Source organism: Callithrix jacchus, chromosome 9, assembly GCF_049354715.1.
Source record: "Callithrix jacchus isolate 240 chromosome 9, calJac240_pri, whole genome shotgun sequence".
NCBI lineage: Eukaryota > Metazoa > Chordata > Mammalia > Primates > Cebidae > Callithrix > Callithrix jacchus.
This window is the reverse complement of record NC_133510.1, coordinates 33,295,571-33,311,094: the sequence shown is the minus strand read 5'-3', so window position 1 is coordinate 33,311,094 and position 15,524 is coordinate 33,295,571. Positions and strand designations below refer to the sequence as shown.

Below are 15,524 nucleotides of genomic sequence, written 5' to 3'. Positions count from 1 at the left end.
TCTCTGCCTCGCTCTAAATTCAGCAGCACAGGCTGGCTTCCTTTCCCTACCTCCCTCTCTTTCTCTCTCTCTTCTCTCTCTTTCTCTCCCCCTCTCCCTTCCCCAGCCCCATTCTTCTTTCTTTTTTTTTATTTGACAGAGTCTTACCAGGCTTGGCCAGCCTGGAGTACAGTGGCCTGATCTAGGTTCACTGCAATGCCCACCTCCCAGGTTCAAGGGATTCTCCTGTCTCAGCCTCCCTGGTAGCTGGGATTACAGGCACGTGCCACCACGCCTGGCTAATTTGCTAATTTTCTGTATCCTTAGTAAGATGGGGTTTCACCATGTTGGCCAGGCTGGCCTCAAACTCCTGACCTTGTGATCCGCCCACCTCAGCTTCCCAAAGTGCTGGGATTACAGGTGTGAGCCACTACGCCTGGCCAGAGCACAGGCTTTCTATAGTGGAAAGTGATTTTTGAAGCCAAGAATCTGGACACACACACACACACACACACAGATGTTAACTTCTGCATTTATTTTTATACAGTGTTTATGTATATTCATGACTAAGATCATGGCAATACCTTTTCCTTTATTTCATATTTTTATCTCCTTTTTTCCATCTGTGGGAAATCTAGCTCCCAGTTGTTGGGAGAGAGAGTCCTCCATGGATGTCTTGCACTCTTGTACATCTTGCCAAAATATGCAAGACCCTGGTCACTCATTATTCAGGGTAGTTCTCAGATATGTGTTTGTACTGAGCAATCTTGAAGAATGACAGAGTAATGTCTCCCTCTTTGTGAAACAGCAGACTTGCTTATTGCTTGGTGTAAAAATGGTGGGTTCCTTAAGTTCAGTGTTCCTTAGTTGTGACCCAAGCCCTCTACATGTGCCACATTTATCTATGGTTATATCACATTGCCCCTGGACTTGGTACCAGAGCAAACTGACACAAGCATGCCTATGCTTGCGTTGCTGTGCTATGAGTGGCAAAGTTTTTTCTCTGACCCAGGAGCCCTGTGTCTTTTGCTGGATTCATGAAACAGTGACAGTCTAATTTATAACCTTGTAGGTAAGGTAAAATCAAACCCCAAACCTGACACCAGGATCATCACTGTGTTTGTTCACGCCTCTGAATGTAGTTACTATTCTGAACCTGTGAGTCTTCCTTCTTGCTCTCACCAGCACCTTTTTTTCCCTTTTCCTTTTTTTTTTTTTGCAGCTTAATACCACTGGTTGAAACTGGGCCACCTTGCTTATACACCGTCTTCCACAGCCCTGTTACTGGCAGTGGAATTGTATACTCTTGCTATTTTTTTTCACTTTGTTATGTGTTTCATGTTATAGAACATTATATACTTTATAACTTTAGTATACATGTATTAGTGGTTTATATTCAAATGTGTTTTACCAATGGAAATGCGCAATCATTGGAAACAACTGGACTAAATAACAGCTAAGGGAAGAAAAGAGAATGTGTTAAGTTTTCTGTCATTTTCCCCGCTGCCTCCCCCTCCCGCCCCACTCCAAAAGTGATCACTTTCATGTTTAGGCATGCCTAGTAAAGTTATTTAAATTTCATCTTGTTTCTGTATTTACACATGATTATATTATCTATTTTTACAAAACATGCTTATAGATGAAATTCAGAATATATTAGGATTTATTTTGTTTTATATCAAAGAAACATGCCATACTCTACCAAGAGTTAGTGACTTAGATAGAATGAGGTTGTTTTCAAGTCATTTTTTTTCCCTGTAGTTATGAGATCTTATAATAAACCTTAGTGGTCGGATGCAGTGGCTCACGCTTTGTAATCCCAGTACTTCAGGAGGCTGAGGTGGGCAGATCACTTGGAATCAGGAGTTTGAGACCAGCCTGGCCAACGTGGCAAAACCCTGTCTCTACTAAAAATACAAATATTAGCCAGGCATGGTGGCGCATGCCTGTAGTCCTAGCTACTCAGGAAACTGAGGCATGAGAATTGCTTGAACCCACAAGGTGGAGGTTGCAGTGAGCCAAAATCACACCACGGCACTCTAGGTTGGATGACAGAGCAAGATTCTGTCTCTAATAGTAATAATGTAATAAGCCTTAGGATGGAACTGATTTAAAGTATTATGTAATGTTTAAAAATATGGAACAAGAGTGTCATCAAGTGGTCAATATACTTTATTTTTAAATGCTGGGGGCTGGATGTGGTGGCTCATGCCTGTAATCTCAGCATTTTGGGAGGCTAAGGTGGGAAGATAGCTTGAACCCAGGAGTTCGAGACCAGTCTAGGCAACATAAGGAGACCCCATTTCTATAAAAAAATTAAAAAATTAGTTGGGTGTGGTGGCATACACCTGGTACCTTTGGAGGCTTATGTGGTAGAACTGCTTGAGCCTGGGAGGTTGAGGTTGCTGTGAGCTGTGATCATACCACTACACTCCAACCTGGGCGACAAAGTGAGACCCTGCCTATCTCAAAAAATTAAAAAAAGTCCAGGCATGGTGGCTCATGCTTGTAATCCCAGCACTTTGGTAGCCTGAGGAGGGTGGATCACCTGAGGTCAAGAGTTTGAGACCAGTCTGGCCAACATGGTGAAACCCCATCTCTACTAAAAGTACAAAAATACCTGGGTGTGGTGGCATGCTCCTGTAATCCCAACTGCTTGGAAGGCTGAGGCACAAGAATCACTTCAACCTGGGAGGCGGAGGTTGCAGTGAGCCGAGATCATGCTACTGCACTCCAGCCTGGGCAACAGAATGATACTCTGTCTCAAAAAGTAAAAAAATTAAAAAAACGCTGGGGTACTTTTCTATATTCACTTACAGAAATTTTTAATTATGTAGTAGTTCAGTATTTTTATATTTACTGATTTTTAAAGAGTAGATTTTCTGCTTAATTTCACTATAGCAAGTTTTATCTTAGGCAATTTACTGTTTAGCAGAGAATAATACTATAGAACATCTTTTTGGTTTGATTCAGTGGTGCAAATATTTATTGAGTGGCGTGCTCAGTATATGTAGACCATGCTTATATCACTAGCTGCTATCTAAAGAGTGAAATGAATGCACGAGAAGATAATATAATGTGAAACATGGTTAGGCTATGTGAAGTGCTAGAGGAAGACAAAGCAACCCTTATCCTGTGCTACAGTTTTAGAAAAATTTCACTGTAGGAGCTTTATTCTGTTAGTAGTTACTATTAAGAAAATATTAACTGCTGAGAAATGTTAACAAGGTAAGGAGAGGAGAGCTAAGGTAAACTAACGAGATTGTAGTTTATTTTGTATTCAGTGTAGAGGATGACTTTTAAAGATGGCACTGGAGATTGAACAAGAAATTATGAATATCTGAATTGGAGAAGGGGAGTTGGGATGGAGAAAAAGGGTTAAATTTGATAAATAGGAAGTAAAAAATTAGCATGACATGCTTGTTGGATGTGGAAATATAAGGCAGAGAGAAATACCTGTATTTTTTGTTTTATTTACTGTGTACAATAATGCCATTATCTGGAGATAGGCAATATAGGAGGAATGGTTTCAAGGGAAGGGCTACATTCAAAATTGAGATTGTCCAAGGAGATGTAGTTAGACAAGAGTGATGGACTATAGAGTCAGAACCCTGGGCAACATCTTTATGATTTGTGGTGGAAAATAAAAGTTTTGAAACAGTATATTTTGGGAGATTGACCTCATCAAGGATAAAATGCTGTTATTACTGAGTGGAATTGAAAGCACAGCAGAAATTAGAGACCATGAAGCTATAGTGGGACTAATCTGTTGGTCTAACTTTTCTCTAGTTATGGTAATCCAACTATATCTCTGAGGAAATAACAGATTTTGAAATAACAGGAATTGATTCAGGCTTTGGATGGGCTAAGATGATATATCAAAATTGCAAGAGCAGAAAAATATGTTGGTGTTTATAGAGCGATTCGAATACTGCTGTTTAGACTGAAAGGGCAATGAGTTGAATGGGGTTTATTACTTAAAAATATAGGATTCTAAGGGCATTGGTAAGGTGGAAATGGAGTTATTGTAGGAGTGAAAAAAACCTGAAGGATAAGACATGGTGATTAGAGTGTGATGATGCAGTAAAAATCTAGCTGAAGAATACCTGGATAGTGAATGGCAGAGTTTAGGATTTACATTTTTGCTAAAGTACTGTGAAGAGATAGGAGATGGTCAGCCTACATGAACCTACATTATTGCACAGATTATCTGTGTGAATTTTGAAAGTCATCCATGATGTGGGTAGGATGTGTGGTAACAATGTGGATTGTGTCATTGTGTTAACTTCTTTAGGGAATTTGAGGAAGTCACCAGGAGGTTGATAATGTAGCGTACAGTAGGGTGGCATGAACTTACATCAAGAATATTTGGACTTCCTCCATTTTCTTAGTGGATGGAGGATTTACAGTTTCTTTTTTATTTTTTTAATTAGCTGAAACCCCTTATAAAACCAGGATTTATAATTTCATATAGCCGAGGCCTTTGAAGAGGGTTCTCAATGCGCATTTACTACTCAAGAGCTTGATGGAAGGTAGTATTTATGTTCAAATGCCAGGTCTCAAAGGAAGAAGTTGGAGGAGTTGATTCATAGAGGCCAAGGACGTGAAAGCTTTTACAAGACTGACTTAAATTACTGTATATATACAAATATGTTCACTACATATAAAGTACTTATGATGGTTACAGGTAAACAGTTAACATATTTATCTGTGGTGATAATGCTCCTGTTATCCTATATTACTTGTGGACTTAGAATAGTCAGGCAGGGAACAGAAATGAATGCCAGATTGGAGCAGCTGCTTCTTGGTGCCAGCTGATCTTTGCTATTTGTGTATGTAAGCCCAGTATGGCCTGCTTCAAAAGAAGTCATACATCCAGATTTTTAAAATGTGAAATCTCTTGATTTTTGTTTTTTTTTTTACACAGCTAATTAAAAGCAGAGTTTCTACCCCAGAGTTTGCAATCTCTGGGGTAGCATAACAATCTGAGACTCTGGAATGAAGAGCCTGTAACATGATAGTTTGACTAATAGAGAGGTTCTCAACCCTGGCTATACTCTAAATCTCTGAATTATATGGAAGGCCATTTTTTTGTTTTAAATGCTGCTGCCTGGGTCTCACACTTGGAGACCTCATTCAGTTGGTCTTGGGTGAAGCCTGGCATCAGTATTCTTTCTTTTTTTTTTCTTGTGAGATATGTCTCATTACAGCATAAGCCCACAGCATCGGTATTCTTTAGAAGCTTATCAGGCCTGGAATCCCAGCTATTCAGAAGACTGAGGAGGGAGGATTATCTGAGGCCAGGAGCTTGAGACCAGCCTGGGCAACAAAAAGGAGGGGTGCTTATCAGGTTATTGTAATGTAAAGCTAGACTTGAGAACGACTGGTCTAAGAAACAGCACAAAGCGACAACGTCCAGAAACTGCAGGATCATGTTAACAATTACTTTCTTGGCCACATTCTCTCAGTTATGGTAGCTTTCTCTATATATATCAATGGCAGCAATTCCCTTTGCTTATGTTTCTAAAACTTGTGTCTATAAAAATCACTTAGAAGTTCATTATGAATGAAGAGGTTAAGGCTTTTTATCTCAAGATTCTGATTCAGTGAATGGAGTCTTGCAATCTGTATTTTTAACAAATCCACAGGGTGATTGTGATGCAGATAGTGTGGAGGCTGGAATTTTTTTTTTTTTTTTTGAGACAGTCTCGCTCTGTTGCTAGGCACCAGGCTGGAGTGCAGTGGCGCCATCTTGGCTCACTGCAACCTCTGCCTCCTGAGTTCAAGCAATTCTCCAGTCTCAGCCTCCTGAATTGCTGGGACTACAGGCGCACGCCACTATGCCCAGCTAATTTTTTTTTGTATTTTTAGTAGGCTGGCTCGTGATTCACCCACCTCGGCCTCCCAAAGTGCTGGGATTACAGGCGTGAGCCACCATGCCCAGCCCTGGAGGCTGGAATTTTGAGAAACACTGACCTGTATTTTGTCTTCTTATGACTGACAAATGTGTGTCTTTGGCTCTGGCTTTTCTTGTGAACTCTAGATCTCTATGTTCAACTGCATATTAGATACCTTCACCTGGAATCTCACATTTTTCATTGAAATCCTTGCAGTGACTGCTTGCCTATCCTTCACACTTCCTAGGCATATCTTACCTCTATAAGAGCAGGCACTGTTTTAGGTATTAGAGATCAAACTGTGAATAACAGATAAGATTTCTGTTCTCATAGAACATGTTCTAGGCTGGGCATGGTGGCTCATGCCTAAATCTGAGCACTATGGGAGGCTGAGGCGGGTGGATCACTTGAGGTTAGGTGTTTGAGACCAGCCTGGCCCACATGGTGAAACCCCATCTTTACTAAAATACAAAAATTAGCTGGGCATGGTGGCATATGCCTGTAGTCCCAGCTACTCAGGAAGCTGAGGTGGGAGAATCACTTTCACCTGGAGGCAGAGGTTGCAGTGAGCTGAGATCAGGGCATTGCACCCAGCCTGGGTGACAGAGGGAGACTCTGCCTCAAAAAAGAAAAAAAAAGTTCTAGTTGAAAGATCTTAGTCCATATCTTATGCCTAGAATACTTTTTTTGTTTGTTTGTTCTACTTTTCCTAGAATACTTTTAACTTTAAAAGATATGATTTTGTGGGAAGAGCTTTGAACTTGATCACTAAACTTTAATCTGAACTCAAGCAGAGAGACAGGTGTTTGATTTTTTTGATAGGATAGAAAAAGATGATATGGAAAATTCCTCAGCTTAAGTCACAGTTCCCTTGGCTTTCCATTTCTACATTTAAAATAAAAGGTTGTGCTTCATTTATTCTTAACCTTGCCTTGCTAATTACCAGGCTGCTTTCTCAAAATAATTCTTGAAATCTTAATTCTTTTTGGAAGTTCCTGTTGACTAGAAAGGAAGTAACCAATATTTTATGTGAATATTTGTGCATATTCAGATGTGGAAAGGAGTGAAAAATGAGGTCCAGAATAAGAAGTAAATGCTTTCTATCTCCCCATTCTTCCCTTCCCTTACATCCTTTTCTTCCACTTTGTTGAATTTTACTCATAACCAGTGAGCATACATCCACTGACACTGAGGGTTCTATTACAACTTACTGGTTTGGCTGATATGAGGGGTTGGAATACAGCCTTGGGGATGCGTATTAACAGGAGAGTTTGAACTTCAAAAATCTGCTTTTCAAATAAGCATCTAAAGTAATCTGAAATCACAGATGGTTCAAAGACCACTGTTTTTTGAGACGGAGTCTTGGGCTGTCACCCAGGCTGGAGTGCAGTGGTGCGGCCTTTACCTCCCAGGTTCAAGTGATTCTCCTGCCACAGCATCCCGAGTAGCTGGGCTTACAGGCCCATGCCACCACACTTGGCTTATTTTTGTATTTTTACTAGAGATGGGGTTTTACCATGTTGGTTAGGTTGGTCTCAAATTCCTGACCTTGTGATCTACCCGCCTCTGCATCCCAAAGTGCTGGAATTACAGGAGTGAGCCACTGTGCCCTGCCAAAAGACCACATTTTGAGAAACAGTACCTTACGGGGTGTTAGTTCTTTCCCTCCTCCATTCTCCTGATGACTTTATGTCTTTTATGTGCCAGGCAGTATAGCTGAAGTGTTTGCAATATAGCCAAAGACACTGTCCTAATTCTCAAAGCTGTGTACTTTCTGATAATAAAAAGCATCAGTTGTTTGTCAAATGTGTGTTTTTTGGAGGCCTCATAGTAATCCTTCTGGTTGTATTGTTATTTGTATTTCTTCAAGGGCCCTTTTTGATATTCCATATAATTCATTGTATTGAATACATTGTATCATATATGTTGATACCTTCATTTTCAACATAGCTAGAAACCTAAAGTTTGAAGGTTTTTGTTGTAATTTCTCTCCATGGTAAATGGACTTTTGTCTTACTTGCAGTTTTTACCTGGTGATTAATGGAACAGCATTAAAAATATGTCCAAGACTCTAATGTACTCTTTCTCTTTTTAGCATGCATGGTTCAGGGTCATGGTTAAAACAGACAAAAAATTCTTAAAATCAAGATGATACTTGCACAAAGAAAATTATACTAGTTGGGCCGGGCGCGGTGGCTTAAGCCTGTAATCCCAGCACTTTGGGAGGCCGAGGCGGGTGGATCATGAGGTCAAGAGACTGAGACCATCCAGGTCAACATGGTGAGACCCCGTCTCTACTAAAAAAAAATACAAAAAATTAGCTGGTCTTGGTGGCGTGTGCCTGTAATCCTAGTTACTCAGGAGGCTGAGGCAGGAGAATTGCCTGAACCCAGGAGGCAGAGGTTGCCCTGAGCCAAGATCGTGCCTTTGCACTCCAGCCTGGGTAACAAGAGCGAAACTCCGTCTCAAAAAAAAAGAAAATTATACTAGTTGATACTGAATGGGTTTTACAGCTAACCGCTAGTACCAGAACACTTTTTTTTTTGAGACAGGGTTTCTCTGTGTTGCCCAGGCTGGTCTCTAACCCTTAAGCTCAAGCAGTTTCCCTGCCTCAGCCTCCTAAAGTGCTGGAATCACAGGCCTGAGCCACTGCACCCAGAGAGTCGTCACTTTAAACACAGATTTTAGAACTTAGCTGAAGGCTGAGTGAATATTTTTAAAGATTAAGTGTCTACTTAAACTTTATCATGAATAATATGCAACACTTTGGGTTTGGCTAGAAATCGCTAGGGATTTAATGATCCTAAAAAGGGAAATACTACTCTGGCCCATAAATCCAGGTTAAACTTCTAGAGTCCACACAGGGAGAAAATATTAGGTCTGCAAATATTATACTTTTCTGACTGTCAGAATGTCTTTCTTCATGGACACATTTTTTTCTCTGTCTATATACATCTGTACATTCATGTCTGTAAATATCTGGCCTTTTCTAGGTTCAGTTTAACAACATGTTGCAGAATACTTTTAATTCCTTCTCGTTCTTATTATCACAATTAATTGGTGAACATAGTTTGCACTAGGTTTTAAATGTCAACCGTGAGAGTTTCTATCTCTGAGGGTAAAATAAGAGAGATTATAAAAGAATCCTACTAATCCATAAATGAGAAGGGTATCTTGATGTTTATTACTGTTTAGTTTTCCTTCCGACACTAACATTAGTACACATACACCTGCTATGAATAATGCAAATGATGTTAGTTTTACAAAACAAATTATTTCTGTTAAATTTTTATCTGCTACTATAAAAACACAATTTATGATAAATGAGGTAAAAATGAAAAATCAGAGTCTTAGTTTTTTGGTTTTTGTTTTGTTTTGTTTTTAACTAGGCAAAGAACTTTATTAACTTTTGTTTCAAACTTGATTCCCAGGCTTCTTTGGCTTAATTAGCTGCAAAGAATGAATTGTGTATAAGCAAAAACTGAAAAGAGCTGCAGTGTCCAAGGGGCGTGGGCTTAAAAATATTAGAGATCTATATTTTATCAGATCCTTAAACAAAAATTTTTTAAAAAGCAGTCATAATATAAAATAGCAGCTTCCAGTAATTTCTTCAAGTTTTATCTTCAGAAGTTGACTCAATTCAGTATTCAGTTTGCCTCATTCTTGGAAGCCTCATCAAAATTCTCTACAAGATCTGGAACTTCATCATCATCATCCTCTCCAGTAGCAAGTGGTGCTTTTGCATCCACAGATTGTTTGGGCAGAACTTCAGCCAGTCTCCTTAAACTAGTCAGACTCTCTGCATCAAGCTGATTTAAGATGCTGGGCAGCATTTCTGTCAGCTGCTTTGTCTCAGCATGGCCTGTGACGGTGAAAGTACTTGTTTGCTGCCAGAGATGCCTGAACTTTAGGGTTGTTAAAATGGATCACTGTTCTTGGTTTGTAAACATACTCACCTCTTCAATACCAGAAATATAGTTTACCCCTAGCTTCTTTTTTATTTTATTTATTTTTCTTTTGAGGGACCAAGGGTGTTCTCAAGTAAATCTGAAACACAAGTTCAGTCTTGATGGGAATGGGTGAGAAGACAGGTCTCATTACCCCCTCCTCCCTTTGGAATTCAGGCACAGCTCACCAGCATTAACATTAAAACAGAGAGATGAAGACTGACTAAAGACTCTTTGTAGTAGTAAAATATCAATGTGACAGCTAGCAGGCCCTGAAAGAAATTTTCTTGATCCAGGAGAGAATTAACCAAGAGTCTAGTACCCAGTCTGGTAAGAAGCATTTATAATCTATTCTCTCTGAAGCCAGCTACCTGGAGGCTTCATCTGCATAATAAGAACCTTGGTCTCCACAACCTCTTATCTTAACCCAGACAATCCCTGCGATTAATTAGATAAACTTTCAACCAGTTGCTATTCAGAAAATCTTTGAATTGGCCTATGACCTAGAAACCCCCAGCACTTTGAGTTGCCCCACCTTTCTGTAATGAACCAATATACATCTTACCCGCATTCATTGAAGTCTTATATCTCCCTAACATGTGCAAAACCAAGCTGTAGCCCAACCACCTTGAGCACATGCTTTCAGGATCTCTTGGATTCTACAATGGGCCATATTCATGCATATTTGGCTTTGAATAAATCTCTTCAAATATTTTACAGAGTTTGACTCTTTTCATCAACAAACTCTTGGGCTCAAGTGATCCTTCTACCTCAGTCTCCCAGGCAGCTGGTATAGGCGCATGCCCATCATACTTGACTACGGATAAAAGACTTTAGAACATTCAACTAAACAAGGCCAGTCTGACTTTGAAATTCTAGTGAAATTGTACTTACCACTGATCCAAAATGTAATACTATTCCCCAGGTTTTTTTTTTTTTAATTTCTGGATCTTTTTGGTTTACCTCATAACCATTGGCTTCGATTTCCACTTTCTGCAGAATTCATATTTAATTTATGATACAATAATGAAGTATGTTGAGTACCAGCAGCAACCCCATACATGGGTGTCCTTAGTGTACTGGTGGTGACGAGGGATTAAGAAAAGGAAATAAAGACATAGACACAAGAGTAGAAGTTACAGTGTGTGTCCACTGGACCAACGCAAGCATGGGAACCGTGTTGGCTACCCCTACCTTCTTTAAGAAGAACTGAAGTTTTTTATCATCTGCTGTGGCTGTTCTATGAACCCCTTTCTTCTCTCTGCAAGTAGTTCCTTTACCACCATTGTGCACTTGTGCCTGCAGTTTGGCGAGTTTTTCCTGGTTTGTGATTGTTTCTTTCATTTTGTTGGAGTGGATAAGAGGCCAGGACGGGGTGGACTAGGATTGGTGCTCAGGGGGGGTCTTGGGTGGACCAGCTGAGATTAGGCACACACACCTGGAGATGCAAGATGGCAGCTAAGGCAGTTTCTTTTTTTTTAAATTAAGATACCATGGAAAGGGCAAACTAAGCAACCTTATATCTTACTTTATATCTAAACAAAACCCTTTCTTAGATCTAATTCTTTGGAACAGTAACCGGCTAGATGAGATCATTTGCCTATTTAATAGAGAAAACTTACTTTAACCTTGTTTTAAATATTAATATTTATGAGGTGATTTGTCTGTCTTTCATTGAATTATCTTCATATCCTTTGTTTTTTATTAGTGTGTTCATCTTATTCTTAGTTTTGCTAGCATTCATTAAAAGATTAAAAGTAAATTACTATTATTATTTTTTGAAACAGGTTTCCAAGGCTGGAGTGCAGTGGCGCAATCTTGGCTGACTGCAACCTCTGCCTCCCAGGTTCAAGCAGTTCTCCCGTCTCAGCCTCCTGAGTAGCTAGCTGGGATTACAGGCATGCACCACCATGTCTGGCTATTTTTTGTATTTTTAGTAGAGACAGGGTTTCACCATGTTGGCCAGACAGGTCTCAAACTCCTGACCTCAGGTGATCCACCCTACCTCAGTCTCTCAAAGTGCTAAGATTATAGGCGTGAGCCACTACGCCCAGCCAAAAATAAATTATTAAATATTAATATTTAAGACTGCCATTGATGTTCAAATTTTCTCTTTTAATTGGAAATTTGCATTAAATTTAATTCTGATTTTCACCTTAGAGACCTTTTTTGTATATAGTTTATACTTGGTATTTTGATATAAAATGACTCTTCCTGTATACTTAGAAGTTTTTTTTTTCTTATTTATTTATTACTATACTTCAAGTTCTGGTATACATGTGCAGAACATGCAGGTCTGCCACATAGATATACACAGGCCATAGTGGTTTGCTGCATCCATCACCCCGTCATTGATGTTAGGTATTTCTCCTAATGCTATCCCTCCCCTAAACCCCCACCCCTGTCAGGCCCCGTTGTGTGATGTTCCCCTTCTGTGTCCATGTGTTCTCATTGTTCAACTGCCACTTATGAGTGAGAACATGTGGTGTTTGGTTTTGTGTTCTCATGTTAGTTTGCTGAGATTGATGATTTCCAGGACACGAATTCATCCTTTATTATGGATGCATAGTGTTCCATGGTGTATATGTGTCACCTTTTCTTTAGTCTATCATCAATGGGCATTTGGGTTGATTTCAAGTCTTTGCTATTGTGAACAGTGCTACAGTAAACATGTGTGCATGTGTCTTTATGATAGAATTATTTATAATTCTTTGGGTATGTACCCAGTAATGGGACTGCTAGGTCAAATGGTATTTCTAGTTCTAGATCTTTGAGAAATTGCCACACTGTCTTCCACAATGGTTGAACTACTTTACACTCCCATCAACAGTGTAAAGGCATTCCTGTTTCTCCACATTGTCTCTAGTGTCTATTTCCTCACTTTTTAATGATCGTCATTCTAACTGGTGTGAGATGGTATCTCAGTGTGGTTTTGATTTGCATTTCTCTAATGACCAGTGATGGTGAGCTTTATTTCATATGTTTGTTGGCCACATGAATGTCTCCTTTTGAGCAGTGTCTGTTCATATCCTTGGCCCACTTGTTGATGAGATTGTTTGTTTTTCTCTTGTATTTGTTGAAGTTCTTTGTAGATTCTGGATATTAGCCCTTTTTCAGATGGGTAGACTGCAGAAATGTTCTCCCATTCTGTAGGTTGCCTGTTCACTCTGACAATAGTTTCTTTTGCTGTGTGGAAGCTCTTTGGTTTAATTAGATCCCATTTGTCAATTTTGGCTTTTGTTGCCATTTGTTTTGGGTTTTAGTCTTTGCCCATCCCTATGTCCTGAATTACCACTAGGTATTGCCTAGTTTTTCTTCTAGGGTTTTTATTTTACATCTTAGGTTTAAATCTTTAATCTATCTTAAGTTACTTTTTGAATAAGGTGTAAGGAAGGGATCCAGTTTCAGCTTTCTACAAGTGGCTAGCCAGTTTCCCAGCACCATTTATTAAATAGGGAATCTTTCCCCATTGATTGTTTTTGTCAGGTTTGTCAAAGATCAGATGGTTGTAGGTGTGTGGCATATTTCTGAGGCCTCTGTTCTGTTCCATTAGTCTGTCTATCTGTTTTGGTACCAGTACCATGCTGTTTTGATTACTGTAACCTTGTAGTATAGGAAGTCAGGTAGTGTGATGCCTCCAGCCTTTTTTTTTTTTGCTTAGAATTGTCTTGGCTATGCAGGCTCTCTTTTGGTTTCATATGAAATTTAAGGTGGTTTTCTCCAGTTCTGTGAAGAAAGTCAGTGGTAGCTTCAAAGTTAATAGTTTCAGAAGGTGTGGTACCAGCTCCTTTTTGTACCTCTGGTAGAATTCAGCTGTGAAATGTCTGATTCTGGACTTTTTGGAATTTTCAGCCTTTTTGGTATTGAATCTATCGATCACTTTGGGCAGTGTGGCCATTTTGACGATATAAATTCTTCCTAACCATGAGCATGGAATGTTTTTCTATTTGTTTGTGTCTTGTCTTATTTCTTTGAGCAGAGGTTTGTAGTTCTCTTTGAAGAGGTACTTCACATTCTTTGTAAGTTGTATTCCTAGGCATTTTATTCTCTTTGTAGCAATTGTGAATCGGAGAGTTCACTCATGATTTGGCTGTTTGTCTGTTACTGTTACATAGGAATGCTTGTGATTTCTGCACGTTGGTTTTGTATCCTGAGACTGCTGAAGTTGCTTATCAGTTTAAGGAGATTCTGGGCTGAGATGATGGGGTCTTCTAAATATACAATCATGTCATCTACAAATAGAGACAGTTTGACTTCCTTGTTTCCTAATGGAATGCCCTTTTTTTCTTTTTTTTGCCTGATTGTACTGGCCAGAACTTCCAATACTATGTTGAATAGGAGTGGTGAGAGAGGGCATCCTTGACTTATGCTGGTTTTCAAAGGGAGTGCTTTCAGTTTTTGCCTGTTCAGTCTGATACCAGCTATGGGTTTGTTATAAATAGCTTTTATTGTTTTGAGATATGTTCCATCAACTAGTTTATGTAGAGTTTTTAGAATGAAGGGCTGTTGAATTTTGTCGAAGCCCTTCTCTGCGTCTATTGAGAAAATCGTGTTTTTGTCTTCGGTTCTGTTTATGTGATAGATTATGTTTATTAATTTGCATATGTTGAACCAGCCTTACATCCCAGGGATGAAGCTGACTTGGTTGTGATGGATAAGCTTCTTGATGTGCTGTTTGATTTGGTTTGCCAGTATTTTATTGAGGATTTTTACATCAGTGTTTATCATGGATATTGGCTTGAAATTTTCTTTTTTAGTTGTGTCTCTGCCGGGTTTTGGTATCAGGATGATGTTGGTCTCATAAAATGAGTTAGGGAGGAGTACCTCTTTTTCTGTTGTTTGGAACAGTTTCAGATGTCATAGTACCAGCTCCTCTTTGTACCTTGGGTAGAATTTGGCTGTGAAACCATCTGATTCTGGACATTTTGGAGTTTTCAGCCTTTTTACACTGGTTTCTTTCCATCTTTGTGAATTTCTCTTCCTTTGGTCTTTGAGATTGGTGACCTTTGGAATGGGTCTCTGAGTGGACATCCTTTTGTTGATGTTGAAACTATTTCTTTGTATTTTTTAATTTTCCTTCTTACAGTCAGGCCTCACTGTTGCAACTCTGCTGGAGTTTGCTGGAGATCCACTCCAGACCCTGCTTGCCTGGGAATCACCAGTGGAGGTAACAGAACAGCAAAGATTGCTGCCTGTTCCTTCCTCTGGTAGCTTCGTCCCAGAGGGGTACCTGCCAGATGCCAGCCATAGCTTGCATATGAGGTTTCTGTTGGCGTCTACTGGGAGGTGTCTCCTAGTCAGGATACACGGGGGTCAGGGTGTCCACTTGAGGAGGCTATCTGTCTCTTATCAGAGCTCAAACACTGTATTGGGAAATTCACTGCTCTCTTCAGAGCTGCCAGGCAGGGATGTTTAGGTCTTCTGAAGCTATACCTACTACCATCCTTTTTCCCAGGTGCTCTGTCCCAGGAAGGTGGGGGCTTTATTAGTAAGTCCCTGACAGGCTGCTGCCTTTTTTCAGAGATGCCTTGCCTAGTGAGGACGTCTAGTGAGGGAGTCTGCCCAGTTTGAACTTCCCAGCAGCTTTGCTTACAGGTTGAAACCACCTACTGGAGCCTCAGCAATGGCGGACGCCCCTCCCCACACCGAGCTCAAACTTCCCAGGTCAAGCTCAGACTGCTGTGCTGGCTGTGAGAATTTC

At 39.9% G+C, this 15,524-nt stretch overlaps 1 protein-coding gene and 1 pseudogene across 50 annotated transcripts in view; one reads left to right on the top strand and one right to left on the bottom strand.

Moving 5' to 3' along the window:
• Window positions 1-15,524, top strand: part of PPHLN1 (periphilin 1) — a 164,777-nt gene that overhangs the window by 66,872 nt on the left and 82,381 nt on the right. The gene's annotated exons all lie outside the window — the stretch shown is intronic.
• Window positions 9,524-11,167, bottom strand: LOC128928540 (transcription factor BTF3-like; annotated as a pseudogene).